The 20,115-nt window shown below is 41.4% G+C and overlaps 1 protein-coding gene across 1 annotated transcript in view; it reads left to right on the top strand.

Annotated features, from left to right (window-relative positions):
* ZFAT (zinc finger and AT-hook domain containing) overlaps positions 1 to 20,115 on the top strand; it is a 187,258-nt gene that overhangs the window by 109,500 nt on the left and 57,643 nt on the right. The gene's annotated exons all lie outside the window — the stretch shown is intronic.

Raw genomic sequence — 20,115 nt, 5'->3', positions numbered from 1 at the left:
AGGATCAATAACCTTAATTCTAGCTGTAGTCTTAATTCCTTTTTGCCACATAAGGTTCCAGGGATTAGGACATGGTCATCTTTGGGGAGGGCATTTTTCTGCCCACTGCATTCCCTCACTCTTTTTTCTTCCTTTCACATCTATCTGTGTGGTAGAAATTTTCATCCATATCAGAAAATATGCAGTATGCATCTCCTGCCTTCCCTTTTCCTACCCACAGCAAACATTATGAAGAAATCAAGCGTCACTATTTTACTGATCCGAGATGAGACTTCAACATCTTGGGCAAATACTGCTAATCCATTGCAGTTGGCTTCCTAGAGGAAACCAGTTTGCCTTTCCAGATCTGGATATGTAATTTTCAATATATAATTTGTGTCAGGAAACACTGTAATAAAGGCAAACTCCTGTATTGCCTTTTAAAATTACATGGTGTCATTCATGTGTTTATTTTAAGAATGAAATTAAAATGTATTCACTAAATAAGATTTGGAAATGCTTTTTGGTTCTTTTCCTTGGGGGAATTTTTGGATATATTTTTAGACATGGTTGAGGTCACACTGTAAATGAGCATTTTTTTTTTGATGGAGATTAAAATGTCAGCTTTATCAGTGATGAAGCTCTACTGGAGAATGTGGCTTAGATGAGTGGCCAGATGGTTTGCTGAGAATACTTCACTTCTGAGTTAGAATAACCTCATAGTGAAAGGCCAGACGGGGGCACCTACATACTTTAGGCATTATAAATATTGCCTTTTTTCTTTATCCTCATTTCATAGGCCTTTTTTCATTTTATGAAAATACATTTATTAACTACTTTTAATGGCTGCATAAGGATGAGTATCATAGTTTAACATTCCCCTCATAATTGGGCAGTTTAGTCGTTTCCAGTTTTTGCTGTTATAAAGAACCCTACAGTGGACATCATACCAAAAGCATTTCCATGTCACCCTAAAATCCAAAGACTATGAAACACTGGGCAAAGCCCACCAAACCACTGAGGGTTCACAAACAGTGAAGGTGTTATATGTGCTTCTTAAATAACATGCATTCCCTAGGGTGGGGTTGACACAATCGACCTTAAAGATGCGCCAGAGAAGATGCTCGGACGAGAGGAGCCAGTGCTGAGCCAGGAGTCTCTAAACAGGAGCAGTCTTGTTCCCTTGGCCCAGCTGTTCAGCCCTCTGCTTCTTGCACGTAAACAAGCCGCATGCCGTTCTGTAAGCAATGTGCTCACCAGGCAGACTCACTTGTGGAGTTTTCTCCATTAGGCTCATATGAACCCATAACTCTGCTGATAGAAATGTTCTCAGTCATAGGGCTGGTGGATTCTCTGCCAGTCTCCTTGTACATCAATGATAAAAAGTGGCTTTATTTAATTTAAAAACATTTTGAAATAATTTTAGACTCACAAAAAGTCTCGGAGTTCCTGTGTACCTAGCACCCACCTTCCCTTGGTGATAACATCTTTAGCTATAGTATATTGTCAAAAGTAGGAAATGGACTTTGTGACACTGTTAACTAAACTGTAGACCTTATTTGGATTTTACCAGTCTTATCTATTTTTTTAAATTTAGAAACTATTTTTAAAAGTAGTTTTAGGGGAATTGCATGGTGGTCCAGTGGTTAGGACTTGGTGCTTTCACTGTGAGAGGTCCGGGTTCAATCACTGGTTGGGGAGCTAAGATCCCACAAGCCATGCGGCACAGCCGAAAAAAAAACCAACAAAAAAAACCCCCCAAACTACTTTTAGGTTCATAGCAAAATTGGGAGGAAAATATAGAGACTTCCTATATACCACCTGGCTCCACTCCCCCTCCACATACAGCCTCCCCCATTTTCAACATCCCTACCAGTGTGGTACATTTGTTACAATTGATGAACCTATGTTGATATATCATAATCACCTGAAGCCCATAGTTAGTATTTGGGTTCACTCTTGGTGTTGTACATTCTACGGGTTTGGACAAATGTATAATGACATATATCCACAATTACAGTATCATACAGAATAGTTATACTGCCCCCAAGATCCTCTTTGCTCTGCCTGTTAATCCCTCTCTTCCCTCTGCCTCCTGGCAACTTCTGATCTTTCTGCTGTCTCCATAGTTTTGCCTTTCCCAGAATGTCATACAGTAGGAATTGTACAGTATGTAGCCCTTTTAGATTGGCTTCTTTCACTTAGTAATTGCATTTAAGGTTTCTCCGTGTCTTTTCATGGCTTGATAGCTCATTTCTTTTTAACACTGAATAATATTCCATTGTCTGGATGGACCACAGTTTATGCATTTATCTACTAAAGGACATCTTAGTTGCTTCTAAGTTTTGGCAATTATGAATAAGGCTGCTGTAAACATCCATTTGCAGGTTTCTGTGTGGTCATACGTTCTCAGCTCCTCTGGGTAAATACCAAGGAGTGAGATGGCGAGATTGTATGGTAAGAGTATGTTTAGTTTTGTAAGAAACCCCCAAACTCTCTTCCAAAGTGACCATGCCTTTTGTACCACGGTAGCTGTGCCATTTGGAAGTTCATTGAGATTCTGTTTGGCACTTGAAAATTTCTGAGAGCAATGAGATCTTGCAGAAAAACACAGGCTTTTAGAACAAGACAGACTCAGGTTTAGAACTAGACAGACTGTGCCACTTACAGGCTGTGTTATTTAACTTCTTTATACAATTTTATTGTTTGTAAAATGTTGATGGCAATATCTGTCTCCTGGTATTGAAGATATTAAAGGCAATATCACTTTTATGAGAAGTGGATCTGGTACATGGTAGATGATCAAAAAATGTTGGCTCTCTTTTCCCTCCCCTGTCTCTTAAAAATGACTCCAATTCCTAAAAGAACCAAAGCAAGGATTATAAACCAGTCTAATCATGCTTTCAATTTATGTTTGTAAATCACTCATTCTAAATATTTCCCAGGTGTTGTGTTTTCCTTATATATATTTTTAGATGTTGGTGTTGTTTTACTTTTGTTGTTGCTTATGGCTTTGGAGTTAGGCAGATAAGGATCAAAATCTTAATGCCACTACTTACTAACTAGCTGATCTTTGGGGATTTTGATCCTTCGCCTTTTTGGGCCACTGTCTCCTTATTTGAAACTTGGGAACAATGATACCATTATTTCAAGGGCTACATTAAGAAGGAGAGGTTGATTTGAGGGAGCAGATTAGAAGGAATGTGCCCCCATTGCTTTGGACAGACCTGGACCATCAGCCCTGTGCAGGCCAGCTCCAGCGAGGAGGTGCTGTGAGGGCCTCAGGCTTGCTCTCTTGGTAACAAGAGCTGGGGGGCTTTCTTTTTAATGGGAGCAGCTCTGGCCTCCTGCCACCCTTCCCATCAGATTAATTCTTCTCTTTCCGTAAACCTGGAGGCCAGACCAGCATCCTTGACTATACCACATTCCCATGTGGCTCTGAGGCAGAGGCTCTACAAATCATAATCTGCCAGCCACTGCACTGGGTTTTGAACTGTGTGAAGGAAAGGTCCTATCTGAGTTTTTATATAAAGTGTGTTCTTGTAAATAGCATATAGCTGGATCTTGTTGTTGCCTGTATGTGTGTGTGTGTGTGTGTGTGTGTGTGTGTCCACGTGCCCGCACACAACCAGTCTGACAATCACTGCTCTTTAATTGGAGTGTTTAGTCCATTTACATTTAATGTAATTTTTGACATGTCTCACTTGAAAAGTATGGTCTTGGTGTTTATTTTCTCTATCATGTCAGTTCTTTGATCCTGTCTCCTCCTCTTCTGGCTTCTTTTGGGTGAATCAGGTAGTTTTTAGTATTCCATTTGACTTTTTCCCCTGAGAGTAGAGCTTTTCTTTTTCAGGTAAATTTTAAATTTTAGAACAGTTGTAGAATTACAGAAAAATTGTTATGGTAATATGGAGAGTTTCCGTGTTCCACATACCCAGTTTCTCCTGTTGTTAGCATCTAACATTTACAATAGTACCTTTGCTACAACTAATGAACCAGTATTAATACATCATTAACTAAAGTCCATATTTTATTAAGATTTCCTTAGATTTTACCTAATGTCCTTTTCCTGTTCTAGGATCCCATTAGGGTCCCATATTACATTTAGTCATGATGTCTTCTTAGGCTGCTTTTGGATCTGACAGTTTCTCAGACTTTCTCTGTTTTTGATGACCTTGGCAGTTTTGAGGAGTACTGATGAGGTATTTTATTGTATAGCCCTCAATTAGGATTTGTTTGCTTTTTTATTTTTAAATAAATTTATTTATTTTATTTATTTATTTTTGGCTGCATTGGGTCTTCGTTGCTGCACACGGGCTTTCTCTAGTTGCAGCGAGTGGGGGCTACTCTTCGTTGTGGTGCATGTGCTTTTCATTGCAGTGGATGCTCTTACCTTCTCTTGTTGCGGAGCATGGGCTCTAGGTGTGTGGGCTTCAGTAGTTGTGGCACACGGGCTCAGTAGTTGTGGCGCATGGGCTTGGTTGCTCCATGGCATGTGGGATCTTCCCGGACCAGAGCTCAAACCCGTGTCCCTTGCATTGGCAGGTGGATTCTTTACCACTGTGCCACCAGGGAAGTCCCTGTTTGCTTTTTTTTTTTCTTTTTTCTGTTTGCTTTTTAACTATACTTTCTTTGTTTGTTGTTGTTGTTTTTCTTTTTTCTTTTTAGTTATTGCTGTGGACATCACACTATGCATCTGTATTTTAACACATTCTAGCTAGCTGCAAATATACTGTTTTATGAACAATGGAAGAACCATGAATCATTATAGTTCACGTTACACCCCTCCTACCCTTTGGGTTCTTGTTGTCATGCATATCACTTCTCTTTGTGCTCTAAACTCCTCAATATAGTGTTATTTTTTGGTTTAGTCAGTATTTAAAATATATGTAAGAAAATATAATCTTAAAAATGTCTTTTGTGTTTACTTACATATTTAGTCTTTCTGGTGTTCTTTATTTTTTTCCTGCAGGCCTAGCTTCCATCTGATAAATTTTCCTTTAGTTTGGAGAACTTCTATTGGCATTTGTTATATACATCTGTTTTGCTGGAGTTGAATTATCTCAGCTTTTGTCTATTCGGAAATTCTTTGTCTTCATTTTTGAAGAACGTTTTGATGACTATACATTTCTAGGAGGACACCACTCTAAAGATGTTGTCCCATTATGTTTTGTCTTTCATTATTTCTAACCCTTATCATTTCCCCCTATATGTAATGGTTCTTTTTCCCCTCTGGTTTAGATTTTTCTCTTTTTCTTGGTTTTTTCATCATATTAACATCATTATGTTTAGGTGTGGTTTCCTAGTGTTTACCTTGCTGAGATTTTGGATCTGTGGGTTGATATCTTTCAGGGGGTTTGGACCATTCTCAGCCATTATGTCTTTACGTATTACTTATGCTTCATTTGCTTCCGTTTTTTCCTCTAGGACTATAATACCTCATATATTAAACTTTTTGATATCTCACAGCATTCAGATGATCTGTCTCTTTTTCTGTCTCTAATTCTTTCTCTTTGTGTTTCAGTTTATATGATTTGTATTGATCTTCAAGTTTACTTATCCTTTCTCTCATGTCAGTTCTGCTATTTAGATACTCAAATGAATTATTCATTTCTGAGTTTTTTGATTTATAGCATTGACACTTAGTTATTTTTTATAATTTTTTTTCTCTGCCAAAAATTATCAGTTTTTCACACGTTTTCCATTAGAGCCTTTAACTTATTTATCATTATTTAAATGTTTCTGTCTAATAATTTCAATATCTGAGTGATCTGTCAATCAGTTTCTATTGACTTTTTTTCTTGAATTGGGTCACGTTTTCTTCTTTGCATATATCATAATGTTTACCTGGATGCTAGATACTACGTGTGAAAGAACAGTAGAGGCTGTTGTCCATGGGAAAGTAAATGCCTCTTTGTATCAGGCCATTAGAGTGGGGACTGTACAGAGAATAGCAGGCCTGACTGCTGTCCTTTCAAAGCTGTAATTGCGAACTTGGCCCTTGGTTGGTATGTGGTTGTTGAGGCAGTCCTGTTTCTCTCTGGCTTTCTGCTCCTTGCAGAGCTTTCTCCCCTCTCTGCCCAGCCCGACCTCAGGAGAGCCTACAGTGTACTTGTTGAAGGCTTCGTACCTTTGATGAGGATGGTGGTGGACTTTCTCTTCCCCGACCTGCTCCAGCCCTGGAGTCCTTGCTGTGTTTTCTGTGCACCCACTGTGTGCCAGGGCAGAGGATGTTGGGATGAAGCCAGGTCTCTGTCTGCCCGGCTCACGGATCTGGGGAGAGCCACCTGTGCATAAAAAGCAACAGCAAGTATGTTAACTGCTGCAAGAAAGTTAGGTACTAAGCTCTGTAGGAACCCAGAAGACCAGCTAACTAATTATTACAACACTATCATATTTTATTTTTTTTATTTTTTTATCGGAGTATAATTGCTTTACAGTGGTGTATTAGTTTCTGCTTTATAACAAAGTGCATCAGTTATACATATACATATGTTCCCATACCTCTTCCCTCTTATGTCTCCCTCCCTAACACCCTCCCTATCCCACCCCTCCAGGCAGTCACAAAGCACCGAGCTGATCTCCCTGTGCTATGCGGCTGCTTCCCACTAGCTATCTACCTTACGTTTGGTAGTGTATATATGTCCATGCCTCTCTCTCACTTTGTCACAGCTTACCCTTCCCCCTCCCCATATCCTCAAGTCCATTCTCTAGTAGGTCTGTGTCTTTATTCCTGTCTTACCCCTAGGTTCTTCATGACATGTTTTTTTTCTTAAATTCCATATATATGTGTTAGCATATGGTATTTGTCTTTCTCTTTCTGACTTATTTCACTCTGTATGACAGACTCTAGGTCTATCCACCTCACTACAAATAGCTCAATTTCGTTTCCTTTTATGGCTGAGTAATATTCCATTGTATATATGTGCCACATCTTCTTTATCCATTCATCTGATGATGGACACTTAGGTTGTTTCCATCTCCAGGCTATTGTAAATAGAGCTGCAGTGAACATTTTGGTACATGACTCTTTTTGAATTATGGTTTTCTCAGGGTATATGCCCAGTAGTGGGATTGCTGGGTCATACGGTAGTTCTATTTGTTGTTTTTTTAAGGAACCTCCATACTGTTCTCCACAGTGGCTGAATCAATTTACATTCCCACCAACAGTGCAAGAGGGTTCCCTTTTCTCCACACCCTCTCCAGCATTTATTGTTTCTAGATTTTTTTGATGATGGCCATTCTGACTGGTGTGAGATGATATCTCATTGTAGTTTTGATTTGCATTTCTCTAATGATTAATGAAGTTGAGCATTCTTTCATGTGTTTGTTGGCAGTCTATATATCTTCTTTGGAAAAATGTCTATTTAGGTCTTCTGCCCATTTTTGGATTGGGTTGTTAGTTTTTTTGTTATTGAGCTGCATGAGCTGCTTATACATTTTGGAGATTAATCCTTTGTCAGTTGTTTCATTTGCAGATATTTTCTCCCATTCTGAGAGTTGTCTTTTGGTCTTGTTTATGGTTTCCTATGCTGTGCAAAAGCTTTGAAGTTTCATTAGGTCCCATTTGTTTATTTTTGTTTTTATTTCCATTTCTCTGGGAGGTGGGTCAGAAAGGATCTTGCTGTGATTTATGTCATAGAGTGTTCTGCCTATGTTTTCCTCTAAGAGTTTGATAGTTTCTGGCCTTACATTTAGGTCTTTAATCCATTTTGAACTTATTTTTGTATATGGTGTTAGGGAGTGATCTAATCTCATACTTTTACATGTAGCTGTCCAGTTTTCCCAGCACCACTTATTGAAGAGGCTGTCCTTTCTCCACTGTACATTCCTGCCTCCTTTATCAAAGATAAGGTGACCATATGTGCGTGGGTTTATCTCTGGGCTTTCTATCCTGTTCCATTGATCTATCTTTCTGTTTTTGTGCCAGTACCATACTGTCTTGATTACTGTAGCTTTGTAGTAGAGTCTGAAGTCAGGGAGCCTGATTCCTCCAGCTCCGTTTTTCGTTCTCAAGATTGCTTTGGCTGTTCGGGGTCTTTTGTGTTTCCATACAAATTGTGAGATTTTTTGTTCTATTTCTGTGAAAAATACCAGTGGTAGTTTGATAGGGATTGCATTGAATCTGTGGATTGCTTTGGGTAGTAGAGTCATTTTCCAATCCAAGAACATGGTATATCTTTCCATCTATTTGTATCATCTTTAATTTCTTTCATCAGTGTCTTATAATTTTCTGCATACAGGACCTTTGTCTCCTTAGGTAGGTTTATTCCTAGATATTTTATTCTTTTTGTTTCAATGGTAAATGGGAGTGTTTTCTTGATTTCACTTTCAGATTTTTCATCATTAGTGTATAGGAATGCCAGAGATTTCTGTGCATTAATTTTGTATCCTGCTACTTTACCAAATTCATTGATTAGCTCTAGTAGTTTTCTGGTAGCATCTTTTTTTTTTTTTTTTTAACATCTTTATTGGAGTATAATTGCTTTACAATGGTATGTTAGCTTCAGCTTCACAACAAAATGAATCAGTTATATACATACATATATTCCCATATCTCTTCCCGCTTGCGTCTCCCTCCCTCCCACCCTCCCTATCCCACCCCTCCAGGCAGTCACAAAGCACCGAGCTGATCTCCCTGTGCTATGCGGCTGCTTCCCACTAGCTATTTACCTTACGTTTGGTAGTGTATATATGTCCATGCCTCTTTATCGCTTTGTCACCGTTTACCCTTCCCCCTCCCCATAACCTCAAGTCCATTCTCTAGTAGGTCTGCGTCTTTATTCCTGTTTCACCCCTAGGTTTTTCATGACATTTTTTTTTTAAATTCCATATATATGTGTTAGCATACGGTATTTGTCTCTCTCTTTCTGACTTACTCCACTCTGTATGACAGACTCTAGGTCTATCCACCTCATTACAAATAGCTCAATTTCGTCTCTTTTTATGGCTGAGTAATATTCCATTGTATATATGTGCCACATCTTCTTTATCCATTCATCCGATGATGGACACTTAGGTTGTTTCCATCTCCGGGCTATTGTAAATAGAGCTGCAATGAACATTTTGGTACATGACTCTTTTTGAATTATGGTTTTCTCAGGGTATATGCCCAGTAGTGGGATTGCTGGGTCATATGGTAGTTCTATTTGTAGCTTTTTAAGGAACCTCCATACTGTTCTCCACAGTGGCTGTATCAATTTACATTCCCACCAACAGTGTAAGAGGGTTCCCTTTTCTCCACACCCTCTCCAGCATTTATTGTTTCTAGATTTTTTGATGATGGCCATTCTGACTGGTGTGAGATGATATCTCATTGTAGTTTTGATTTGCATTTCTCTCATGATTAGTGATGTTGAGCATTCTTTCATGTGTTTGTTGGCACTCTGTATATCTTCTTTGGAGAAATGTCTATTTATGTCTTCTGCCCATTTTTGGATTGGGTTGTTTGTTTTTTTGTTATTAAGCTGCATGAGCTGCTTATAAATTTTGGAGATCAATCCTTTGTCAGTTGCTTCATTTGCAAATATTTTCTCCCATTCTGAGGGTTGTCTATTGGTCTTCTTTATGGTTTCCTTTGCTGCGCAAAAGCTTTTAAGTTTCATTAGGTCCCATTTGTTTACTCTTGTTTTTATTTCCATTTCTCTAGGAGGTGGGTCAAATAGGACCTTGCTGTGATTTATGTCATAGAGTGTTCTGCCTATGTTTTCCTCTAAGAGTTTGATAGTTTCTGGCCTTACATTTAGGTCTTTAATCCATTTTGAGCTTATTTTTGTGTATGGTGTTAGGGAGTGATCTAATTTTCATACCTTTACATGTAGCTGTCCAGTTTTCCCAGCACCACTTATTGAATAGGCTGTCCTTTCTCCACTGTACATTCATGCCTCCTTTATCAAAGATAAGGTGACCATATGTGCGTGGGTTTATCTCTGGGCTTTCTATCCTGTTCCATTGATCTATCTTTCTGTTTTTGTGCCAGTACCATACCGTCTTGATAACTGTAGCTTTGTAGTATAGTCTGAAGTCTGGGAGCCTGATTCCTCCAGTTCCTTCTTTCGTTCTCAAAATTGCTTTGGCTATTCGGGGTCTTTTGTGTTTCCATACAAATTGCAAAATTTTTTGTTCTAGTTCTGTGAAAAATGCCAGTGGTAGTTTGATAGGGATTGCATTGAATCTATAGATTGCTTTCGGTAGTAGAGTCATTTTCACAATGTTGATTCTTCCAATCCAAGAACATGGTATATCTCTCCATCTATTTGTATCGTCTTTAATTTCTTTCATCAGTGTCTTATAATTTTCTGCATACAGATCTTTTGTCTCCTTAGGTAGGTTTATTCCTAGATATTTTATTCTTTTTGTTGCAATGGTAAATGGGAGTGTTTTCTTGATTTCACTTTCAGATTTTTCATCATTAGTATATAGGAATGCCAGAGATTTCTGTGCATTAATTTTGTATCCTGCCACTTTACCAAATTCATTGATTAGCTCTAGTAGTTTTCTGGTAGCATCTTTAGGGTTCTTTATGTATAGGATCATGTCATCTGCAAACAGTGACAGCTTTACTTCTTCTTTTCTGATTTGGATTCCTTTTATTTCCTTTTCTTCTCTGATTGCTGTGGCTAAAACTTCCAAAACTATGTTGAATAAGAGTGGTGAGAGTGGGCAACCTTGTCTTGTTCCTGATCTTAGTGGAAATGCTTTCAGTTTTTCACCATTGAGGACGATGTTGGCTGTGGGTTTGTCATATATGGCCTTTATTATGTTGAGGAAAGTTCCCTCTGTGCCTACTTTCTGCAGGGTTTTTATCATAAATGGGTGTTGAATTTTGTCAAAAGCTTTCTCTGCATCTATTGAGATGATCATATGGTTTTTCTCCTTCAGTTTGTTAATATGGTTTATCACATTGATTGTTTTGCGTATATTGAAGAATCCTTGCATTCCTGGAATAAACCCCACTTGATCATGGTGTATGATCCTATTAATGGGCTGTTGTATTCTGTTTGCTAGTATTTTGTTGAGGATTTTTGCATCTGTGTTCATCAGTGATATTTTCCTGTAGTTTTCTTTCCTTGTGACATCCTTGTCTGGTTTTGGTATCAAGGTGATGGTGGCCTCGTAGAATGAGTTTGGGAGTGTTCCTCCCTCTGCTATATTTTGGAAGAGTTTGAGAAGGATAGGTGTTAGCTCTTCTCTAAATGTTTGATAGAATTCGCCTGTGAAGCCATCTGGTCCTGGGCTTTTGTTTGTTGGAAGATTTTTAATCACAGTTTCAATTTCAATGCTTGTGATTGGTCTGTTCATATTTTCTATTTCTTCCTGATTCAGTCTTGGCAGGTTGTGCATTTCTAAGTATTTGTGCATTTCTTCCAGGTTGTCCATTTTATTGGCATAGATTTGCTTGTAGTAATCTCTCATGACACTGTATTTCTGCAGTGTCAGTTTTTACTTCTCCTTTTTCATTTTTAATTCTATTGATTTGAGTCTTCTCCCTTTTTTTTCTTGATGAGTCTGGCTAATGGTTTATGAATTTTGTTTATCTTCTCAAAGAACCAGCTTTTAGTTTTATTGATCTTTACTGTTGTTTCCTTCATTTCTTTTTCATTTATTTCTGATCTGATTTTTATGATTTCTTTCTTTCTGTTGACTTTGGGTTTTGTTCTTCTTTCTCTAATTGCTTTAGGTGCAAGGTTAGGTTGTTCGAGATGTTTCCTGTTTCTTAAGGTAGGATTGTATTGCTATAAACTTCTCTCTTAGAACTGCTTTTGCTGCATCCCATAGATTTAGGATCGTCGTGTCTCCATTGTCATTTTTTCTAGGTATTTTTTAATTTCCTCTTTGATTTCTTCAGTGATCACTTCGTTATTAAGTAGTGTATTGTTTAGCCTCCATGTGTTTGTATTTTTTACAGATTTTTTCCTGTAATTGATATCTAGTCTCATAGCGTTGTGGTCGGAAAAGATACTTGAAACAATTTCAATTTTCTTAAATTTACCAAGGCTTGACTTGTGACCCAAGATATGATCTATCCTGGAGAATGTTCCATGAGCACTTGAGAAAAATGTGTATTCTGTTGTTTTTGGATGGAATGTCCTATAAATATCAATTAAGTCCATCTTGTTTAACGTATCATTTAAAGCTTGTGTTTCCTTATTTATTTTCATTTTGGATGATCTGTCCATTGGTCAAAGTGGGGTGTTAAAGCCCCCTACTATGAATGTGTTACTGTTGATTTCCCCTTTTGTGGCTGTTAGTATTTGCCTTATGTATTGAGGTGCTCCTATGTTGGGTGCATAAATATTTACAATTGTTATATCACCTTCTAGGATCTATCCCTTGATCGTTATGTAGTGTCCTTCTTTGTCTCTTCTAATAGTCTTTATTTTAAAGTCTATTTTGTCTGATATGAGAATTGCTACTCCAGCTTTCTTTTGGTTTCCATTTGCATGAAATATCTTTTTCCATCCCCTTACTTTCAGTCTGTATGTGTCTCTAGGTCTAAAGTGGGTCTCTTGTAGACAGCAAATATATGGGTCTTGTTTTTGTATCCGTGCAGCCAATCTGTGTCTTTTGGTGGGAGCATTTAGTCCATTTATATTTAAGGTAATTATTGATATGTATATTCCTATTCCCATTTTGTTAATTGTTTTGGGTTCGTTATTGTAGGTCTTTTCCTTCTCTTGTGTTTCTTGCCTAGAGAAGTTGCTTTAGCAGTTGTTGTAAAGCTGGTTTGGTGGTGCTGAACTCTCTCAGCTTTTGCTTGTCTGTAAAGGTTTTAATTTCTCCATCAAATCTGAATGAGATCCTTGCTGGGTAGAGTAATCTTGGTTGCAGGTTTTTCTCCTTCATCACTTTAAATATGTCCTGCCAGTCCCTTCTGGCTTGCAGAGTTTCTGCTGAAAGATCAGCTGTTAACCTTATGGGGATTCCCTTGTGTGTTATTTGTTGTTTTTCCCTTGCTGCTTTTAATATGTTTTCTTTGTACTTAATTTTTGACAGTTTGATTAATATGTGTCTTGGCGTATTTCTCCTTGGATTTATCCTGTATGGGACTCTCTGTGCTTCCTGGACTTGATTAACTATTTCCTTTCCCATATTAGGGAAGTTTTCAACTATAATCTCTTCAAATATTTTCTCAGTCCCTTTTTCTCTTCTTCTTCTGGAACCCCTATAATTCGAATGTTGGTGCATTTAATGTTGTCCCAGAGGTCTCTGAGACTGTCCCCGGTTCTTTTCATTCTTTATTCTGCTCTGCAGTAGTTATTTCCACTATTTTATCTTCCAGGTCACTTATCCGTTCTTCTGCCTCAGCTATTCTGCTATTGATCCCATCTAGAGTATTTTTCATTTCATTTATTGTGTTGTTCATCATTGTTTGTTTCATCTTTAGTTCTTCTAGGTCCTTGTTAAAGTTTCTTGCATTTTGTCCATTCTATTTCCAAAATTTTGGATCATCTTTACTATCATTATTCTGAATTCTTTTTCAGGTAGACTGCCTATTTCCTCTTCATTTGTTAGGTCTGGTGGGTTTTTATCTTGCTCCTTCATCTGCTGTTTTTCTGTTTTCTCATTTTGCTTATCTTACTGTATTTGTGGTCTCCTTTTTGCAGGCTTCAGGTTCGTAGTTCCCGTTGTTTTTGGTGTCTGTCCCCAGTGGCTAAGGTTGGATCAGTGGGTTGTGTAGGCTTCCTGGTGGAGGGGACTAGTGCCTGTGTTCTGGTGGATGAGGCTGGATCTTGTCTTTCTGGTGGGCAGGTCCACATCTGGTGGTGTGTTTTGGGGTGTCTGTGGACTTATTATGATTTTAGGCAGCCTCTCTGCTAATGGGTGGGGTTGTGTTCCTGTTTTGCTAGTTGTTTGGCATAGGATGTCCAGCACTGTAGCTTGCTGGTCGTTGAGTGAAGCTGGGTGCTGGTGTTGAGATGGAGATCTCTGGGAGATTTTCGCCGTTTGATATTATGTGGAGCTGGGAGGTCTCTTGTTGACCAGTGTCCTGAAGTTGGCTCTCCCACCTCAGAGGCACAGCACTGACTCCTGGCTGCAGCACCAAGAGCCTTTCATCCACACGGCTCAGAATAAAAGGGAGAAAAAGTAGAAAGAAAGAATTAGTAGATGTAGAAAGAAGGAAAGAAAGAAAGGCGCGAGGGAGGGAGGGAGGGAGGAAGGAGGAAGGGAAAGAAGGAAAAAAAGAAAGAAAGAAAGAAAGAAGATAAAGTAAAATAAAATAAAATAAGAAATAATTATTAAGAAAAAAAATAACAGAAGGATAGAACCCTACAACAAATGGTGGAAGCAAAGCTCTACAGACATAATCTCACACAGAAGCATACACATACACACTCACAAAAAGAGGAAAAGGGGAAAAAATCATAAATCTTGCTCTCAAAGTCCACCTCCTCCATTTGGGATGATTCGTTGTCTATTCATGTATTGCACAGATGCAGGTACATCAAGTTGATTGTGGAGCTTTAATCCGCTGCTTCTGAGGCTGCTGGGAGAGATTTCCCTTTCTCTTCTTTCTTCTCACAGCTCCCAGGGGCTCAGCTTTGGACTTGGCCCCGCCTCTGCGTGTAGGTCACCGGAGGCTGGCTGTTCTTCGCTCAGACCGGGGGGGGGGTGGTTAAAGGATCTGCTGATTCTGGGGCTCTGGCTCACTCAGGCCGGGGGGAGGGAGGGGCACGGAGTGCGGGGTGGGCCTGCGGCGGCAGAGGCTGGCGTGAAGTTGCACGAGCCTGAGGCATGCCGTGCGTTCTCCCGGGTAAGTTGTACCTGGATCCCAGGACCCTGGCAGTGGCGGGCTGCACAGGCTCCCGGGAGGGGAGCTGTGGAGAGTGACCTGTGCTCGCACACAGGCTTCTTGGTGGCGGCGGCAGCGGCCTTAGCGTCTTATACCCGTCTCTGCGGTCCACGCTAATAGCCGCGGCTCGCGCCTGTCTCTGGAGCTCCTTTAAGCAGCGCTCCTAATCCCCTCTCCTTGCGCACCAGGAAACAAAGAGGGAAGAACAAGTCTCTTGCCTCTTCGGCAGCTCCAGGCTTTTCCCGGACTCCCGGCTAGCCGTGGCGCACTAGCCCCCTGCAGGCTGTGTTCACGCTGCCAACCCCAGTCCTCTCCCTTTGCTCTGACCGAAGCCCGAGCCTCAGCTCCCAGCCCCGCCCTCCCCGGCGGGGGAGCAGAGAAGCCTCTCGGGCTGGTGAGTGCTGGTCGACACCGATCCTCTGTGCGGGAATCTCCCCGCTTTGCCCTCCGCACCCCTGTTGCTGTGCTCTCCTCCGCGGCTCCAAAGCTTACCCCCTCCGCCACCCGTAGTCTCCGCCCGCGAAGGGGCTTCTAGTGTGTGAAAACGTTTCCTCCTTCACGGCTCCCTCGCAGAGGTGCAGGTACCGTCCCTATCCTTTTGTCTCTGTTTATTCTTTTTTCTTTTGCCCTACGCAGGTACGTGGGGAGTTTCTTGCCTTTTGGGAGGTCTGAGGTCTTCTGCCAGCGTTCAGTAGGTGTTCTGTAGGAGTTGTTCCACGTGTAGATGTATTTCTGGTGTATCTGTGGGGAGGAAGGTGATCTCCGCACTTACTCTTCCGCCATTTTCCCGGAAGCCCCCTATCATGTTTTAAAAGCTATGTTTTAATTGAGTTAATATAGTATTATCTTATCATGCAAAATCTATAGCTTTTGAAACCTGTAGCAACCAAAAATTTTTGATCGACTGATATCCACAAATCAAAGGGAATTAGTGTAATCCCTTGTTGTATTTTTGACAATGAAATGGGTCCCAAAGGCGTTCATAATGTGTCCATGTGAAGCAGAATCAAGTTATATATATAGAAGATACCAGGCAGCTGAGCTCATAGGCTGTGTAAGGGGCTTAGATACTAAATTGAACAGAGGTGGTGTTTGGATGAGTTCAGCCAGGAAGTGAACTAATTTACTCCTAGTTTCCACTCTAAACTTAATAAACAAGGAAGTGAAAGTACAGAAATGATCTCAAAGAAGCAGAATGTTTAGAACCACACATTTATAGACAGTTCAAGTTAATCCTCAGTCTGAGATCCTCAGTATCCCCCAGAACGCTGAGTCACCCGGCATTGCTTATAGCAAGCATTTTGGCTTTATTTCTACTATAACTTATTCTGTTACCCAGGAGATGGTTCCATCTTTCCATCAGAAACTTCCGCCACAGTGTTGGAATGTTTAAGTATCTTGTGTCAGAGTAAAAAAGACAGGTGGACCAATCCCTTTTATAATAGCCATCTGCTGGGCATTTCAACAGGTGTTTCATGTATATTACCTTATTTTGCCCTCAAAACTACTATGATGTAGGTATTGATCTTCCCATTTTACAGATGAGGAAACAGGCCCAGAGTCCAGTTAAGTAACATACTCGAGAGTAACACAATTTGTAAGTGGAGGAGCTGGGATTTTGAGCCTTGTCTCTTTGTAGACAAACCTACCCTCCATGCGTTACCCTCCACTTTCCTACTCTCAAGCCCAGCAGAGGGACGTTCTGGCTCCCTCGTCCCTTTTTTCCCCTCACTGCTTTGATTATATAAGCCTGCAGTTAGATGTTTAGCTATCAAGACTCAAGCAAAATCTTTAAGCAGAATGCTGAGTGAGTGTAAACTTAGCAGCTATAGCGTTTCCCAAGATGAGTGGAAATTACTGAACCATGGGGCAAAGAGAGTGAGAAGTCCATTGTAGGGTTGCTGTTGGTGGTGTTTATTTTGCTTTTCAGCTCTTAATTTCCATGAAAGTGGAGAATCTGAGATTACATGTTTCCCTTTTTTCCTTTAAGCATGTGTATGCCTATGAGGAGGAAGAAGGGCCATGGTGGGGGGTAGGTGGTCAGAGGGGCCATTTATTAAGTTGTTTTGAACTGGAATGTCTCTGCTAAAAACCTGTTACACCATCTTCAGCTTCCTTGTATTTTAGATTTTTTAAGCACTTTCGGGGATTAAAAAAAGGAAATTGGATTGTCTTATGTTAAATTAAAATCCTGTCTAATAGTGTACAGTATATTCTCTGGAAATATTGCATTTTGACAGCATAAGCGATTACAAAAAAAATCAATAATTGGAGAACATTTGAAGAGTCATCTAAGCTCTTGCACGAGAAGCAATTAGTATGGATTGATTTACTGTTATTTATTGTGATGAGATAATTGCCTCAACATAAGGCATTTTGGAACTTGTGGTACTCCATGGTTTTAAAACATTTATTCTTTAAAATTGTTTAATTTGTCTCGGGCCTTATTTTACAACAGAGGTGACTTTGTGCTTGGTGAAATATATGAAGACCTGGCTTTTTTCTCTCTGGATCCTTGGCCCCAAGCTTGGATCTGTCCCTGTTGTGGCCAACCCAGGAATGAAGTTCCAGCCTTGTGCTCTCAGGCTTATAATCCTGAAGAGACAGGGCCAAAAACAAAAAACAAACAAACAAAAAAAACCAAATTACAAAACTCTTCTCTTCTGCATAGATGGTGCAGGGCAGCTTTGACTGAAGGCTTGGGTTGTAGACCACAGGGTCACCAGTGGGACAAGGAGACGGGGTGCTCCTCTCATTCACACGGACAGCATTGCTTTGAAAGCTTTGGCACAAACCTGTTTAAGGGCTGAGCCCGAGGAACGTGAGTCCGTGGACGTCCACTTGCCCCCGGCCCTCCTTGGGATGCAGGTCCTTTCCTTTCTGGTGTGTGTCTCTTTGCTTCTGCCCCTGTGTCCCTTTTCTCCTTGTCGGTCCCCTGTGACTGTGCATCTTTTGGCTCTTGGTAGGTATGTGTGTATGTGTATGTGTGTGTATGTATGTGTATGTATGTGTGTATGTGTATGTCAGGTTGGGGCTTAGTTTACCCGTCCCCCCACTTGGTTCTGCGTGTGCGTCGTTCACATCTACCTCTGAGCCCCGGCTAGAGGAGGAGGTGAGGGAGCCAGGATTCCAGACGCAGATGCTCTTTAGGAATTTCCCGTATCGGCATCACCGTGTGTCTTATAATTTACAATCTCCGTCCTTTTTCCTATGAATATGCATGTTTTTCTTTTTGAGTGGCTCACTTCCCAGCCCAGAGGTACAGATCCAGTCTCTTGGCGGTTGACCTGGCCCAGTGTGTTTTTCTCTTGCTACAGGGTGAGGGGCCTGCATGTGGCTCTGCTGAAAGGGCTCTCGGAGCAGCTGTGGGGATGCACTCTGTAAATCTGCGAAACATGTCAGTCTCCCAGCCCATGTCATCATCCAGAACATTCTCAAAGGGCCACTAGCTTTGCTGGATGACCCTGTGCGGGTAATGGGACTTGGCAGTTCACAAATCCAATGCGATGACATGTCTCTGAGTGGAAAAGAAGTTTCTCATGGGCGCCTTTACCACTGAGTAGGGAGATTTTGAAGCCAGCGGCCAATCAGTCGGGGTTTTTGTTTTGCATGGTTTGTTCTGCGAGTCTCTGGTACCCACTGCTCTCTGTTGGCTACAGTGGGCGACTCAGCAGAAGTGTAAGGTGTGTGGCTCAGGGGGACGTGGTCTACCTGGGGGATGGAGGATGGCATAAGGTGGGATTTTCCAGAGTGTGTTCCTTAGACCACTGGTTCTGTGGGATGTTACAGGCATTGTGTGGAGGGGCGCAGTGTGCGGTGATTCGCAAACTTACCTCACCACAGAACCCCTTCCTCCCTTTTCTTCCCCCCAGTGTTCCCTCCCAGCACTTAGGTTTCGTGAAACAACTTGGGAAATGCTGGTTATCGGAGAATCAAAGAGTAGATAAAAATAGCATATCGAACCCCACATCTGTCTGCCGTGCAGTGGCCTCTGATCACCCAAGTTAGAGCCCACACCCTGCAGACCACAGGTGGCTGCCCAGCCCGCTGCGCGCCGCGCGTCCTCGCTTGGCCTCACCCCTGCCCTCCCCTCTTCTTGTTGCCCTTCTCCCAGAAAGCCACGCGAGTCTCCCTCCTCTTTCTGGTCTTGGTTCAAATGCTTTATTTTTTCCGCACTGTCTGATGACATCTGGCAGATTGTGTAGTTCCTTGTTTATGATGCTGGAATGTGCATCCTGTGGGAGTACTTTTAGCTTTTGTTCTAGTCTCAGCAGGGAGGCAACACTTAATAAACACCTGTCGCGTGAACAAATGAGTAAGTGAATAGAGTCTATAAAACTTTAGTGACTTAGGGTGATCCTGGAAGTCATCTAGGTGGAGGTGGGCCTCTGGGCTCCTTGGAAGGCTTGTAGTCACAAGGGCACGGGGTTCAGCGGCTCTTCATCACTGGGCCCTACTTGCCCTTCACTCTGCTCTCAGTTCACTGTGTGGCCTTGCGCTCTCGGCACTTCGTCCCTCAGTAGCGAGGGGCAGTGAGGTTAAAGTGAGAAAAGGCACATGTAATCAAGCGTGGTCCCAAGGTCATGGGGTTCTGTAGATTCACCCAGTGCTGTTGACCTCCTGCTGGGAGTCAGGCACTGCATGGGGTGGATGCCCAGTGCAGCCCACCAGGAGCTGTTCTCTTAGCAAAGAGCAGATTTAATATCTGGAAGCGTATTGTTTTCTTATGTCAGGCGTAGTGAGCCTCGCTTCATTATTGTGTTATGTTCGACATACATCTCAGAGGAGATTCCTGTCCAAGGGAGTGTGGGTAATCTTCTTCTGGTGTGTTCCTTAAAAATCTGTGGAAATGTAGACATGATGGACTTCAGTATGGCAGTGCTGTTAACTGTCTAACCTGCAGTTTTAGAGGTAGTGGTGGGTAGCAGGCAACCCCGTGGGCTGTCCAGATGGGGGGCTGTGCAGAGCCAGGTCCCCAAGGGGGGAATAGGGAGACAAGGGGAAGAAAAGTGAGTAGTTTGTGTACCAGAACTTTATGTGCTGGAAATACTACTATGAAAACAGTACTATCTTGTTGATCCTGTTAATTGGAAACACAAAGTCATTTGCAAAGCTGAAAATATACCATAATAGGGAGAACTGCAGAAATCATCCGTCTGATCCTTCCATGGGGGAGATTGTTGCTGAAGTGGGGCTTGTTGGCGGGGGGCCTTGCAGTCAGTACACCAGCGGCCAAGGGGAGTGGCACGTGGGCTTTGGGGCCCAGACAGACTTTGGCTCACACCCACCTTTCCTGGTGACTGTATGACCTTCAGCAAGCCGCTTATCCTCCCAGGGCCTCT

This window comes from Lagenorhynchus albirostris, chromosome 17, assembly GCF_949774975.1.
Source record: "Lagenorhynchus albirostris chromosome 17, mLagAlb1.1, whole genome shotgun sequence".
NCBI lineage: Eukaryota > Metazoa > Chordata > Mammalia > Artiodactyla > Delphinidae > Lagenorhynchus > Lagenorhynchus albirostris.
Note: the sequence above shows the minus strand (reverse complement) of the source record. Positions and strands in the feature narration are given on the sequence as shown.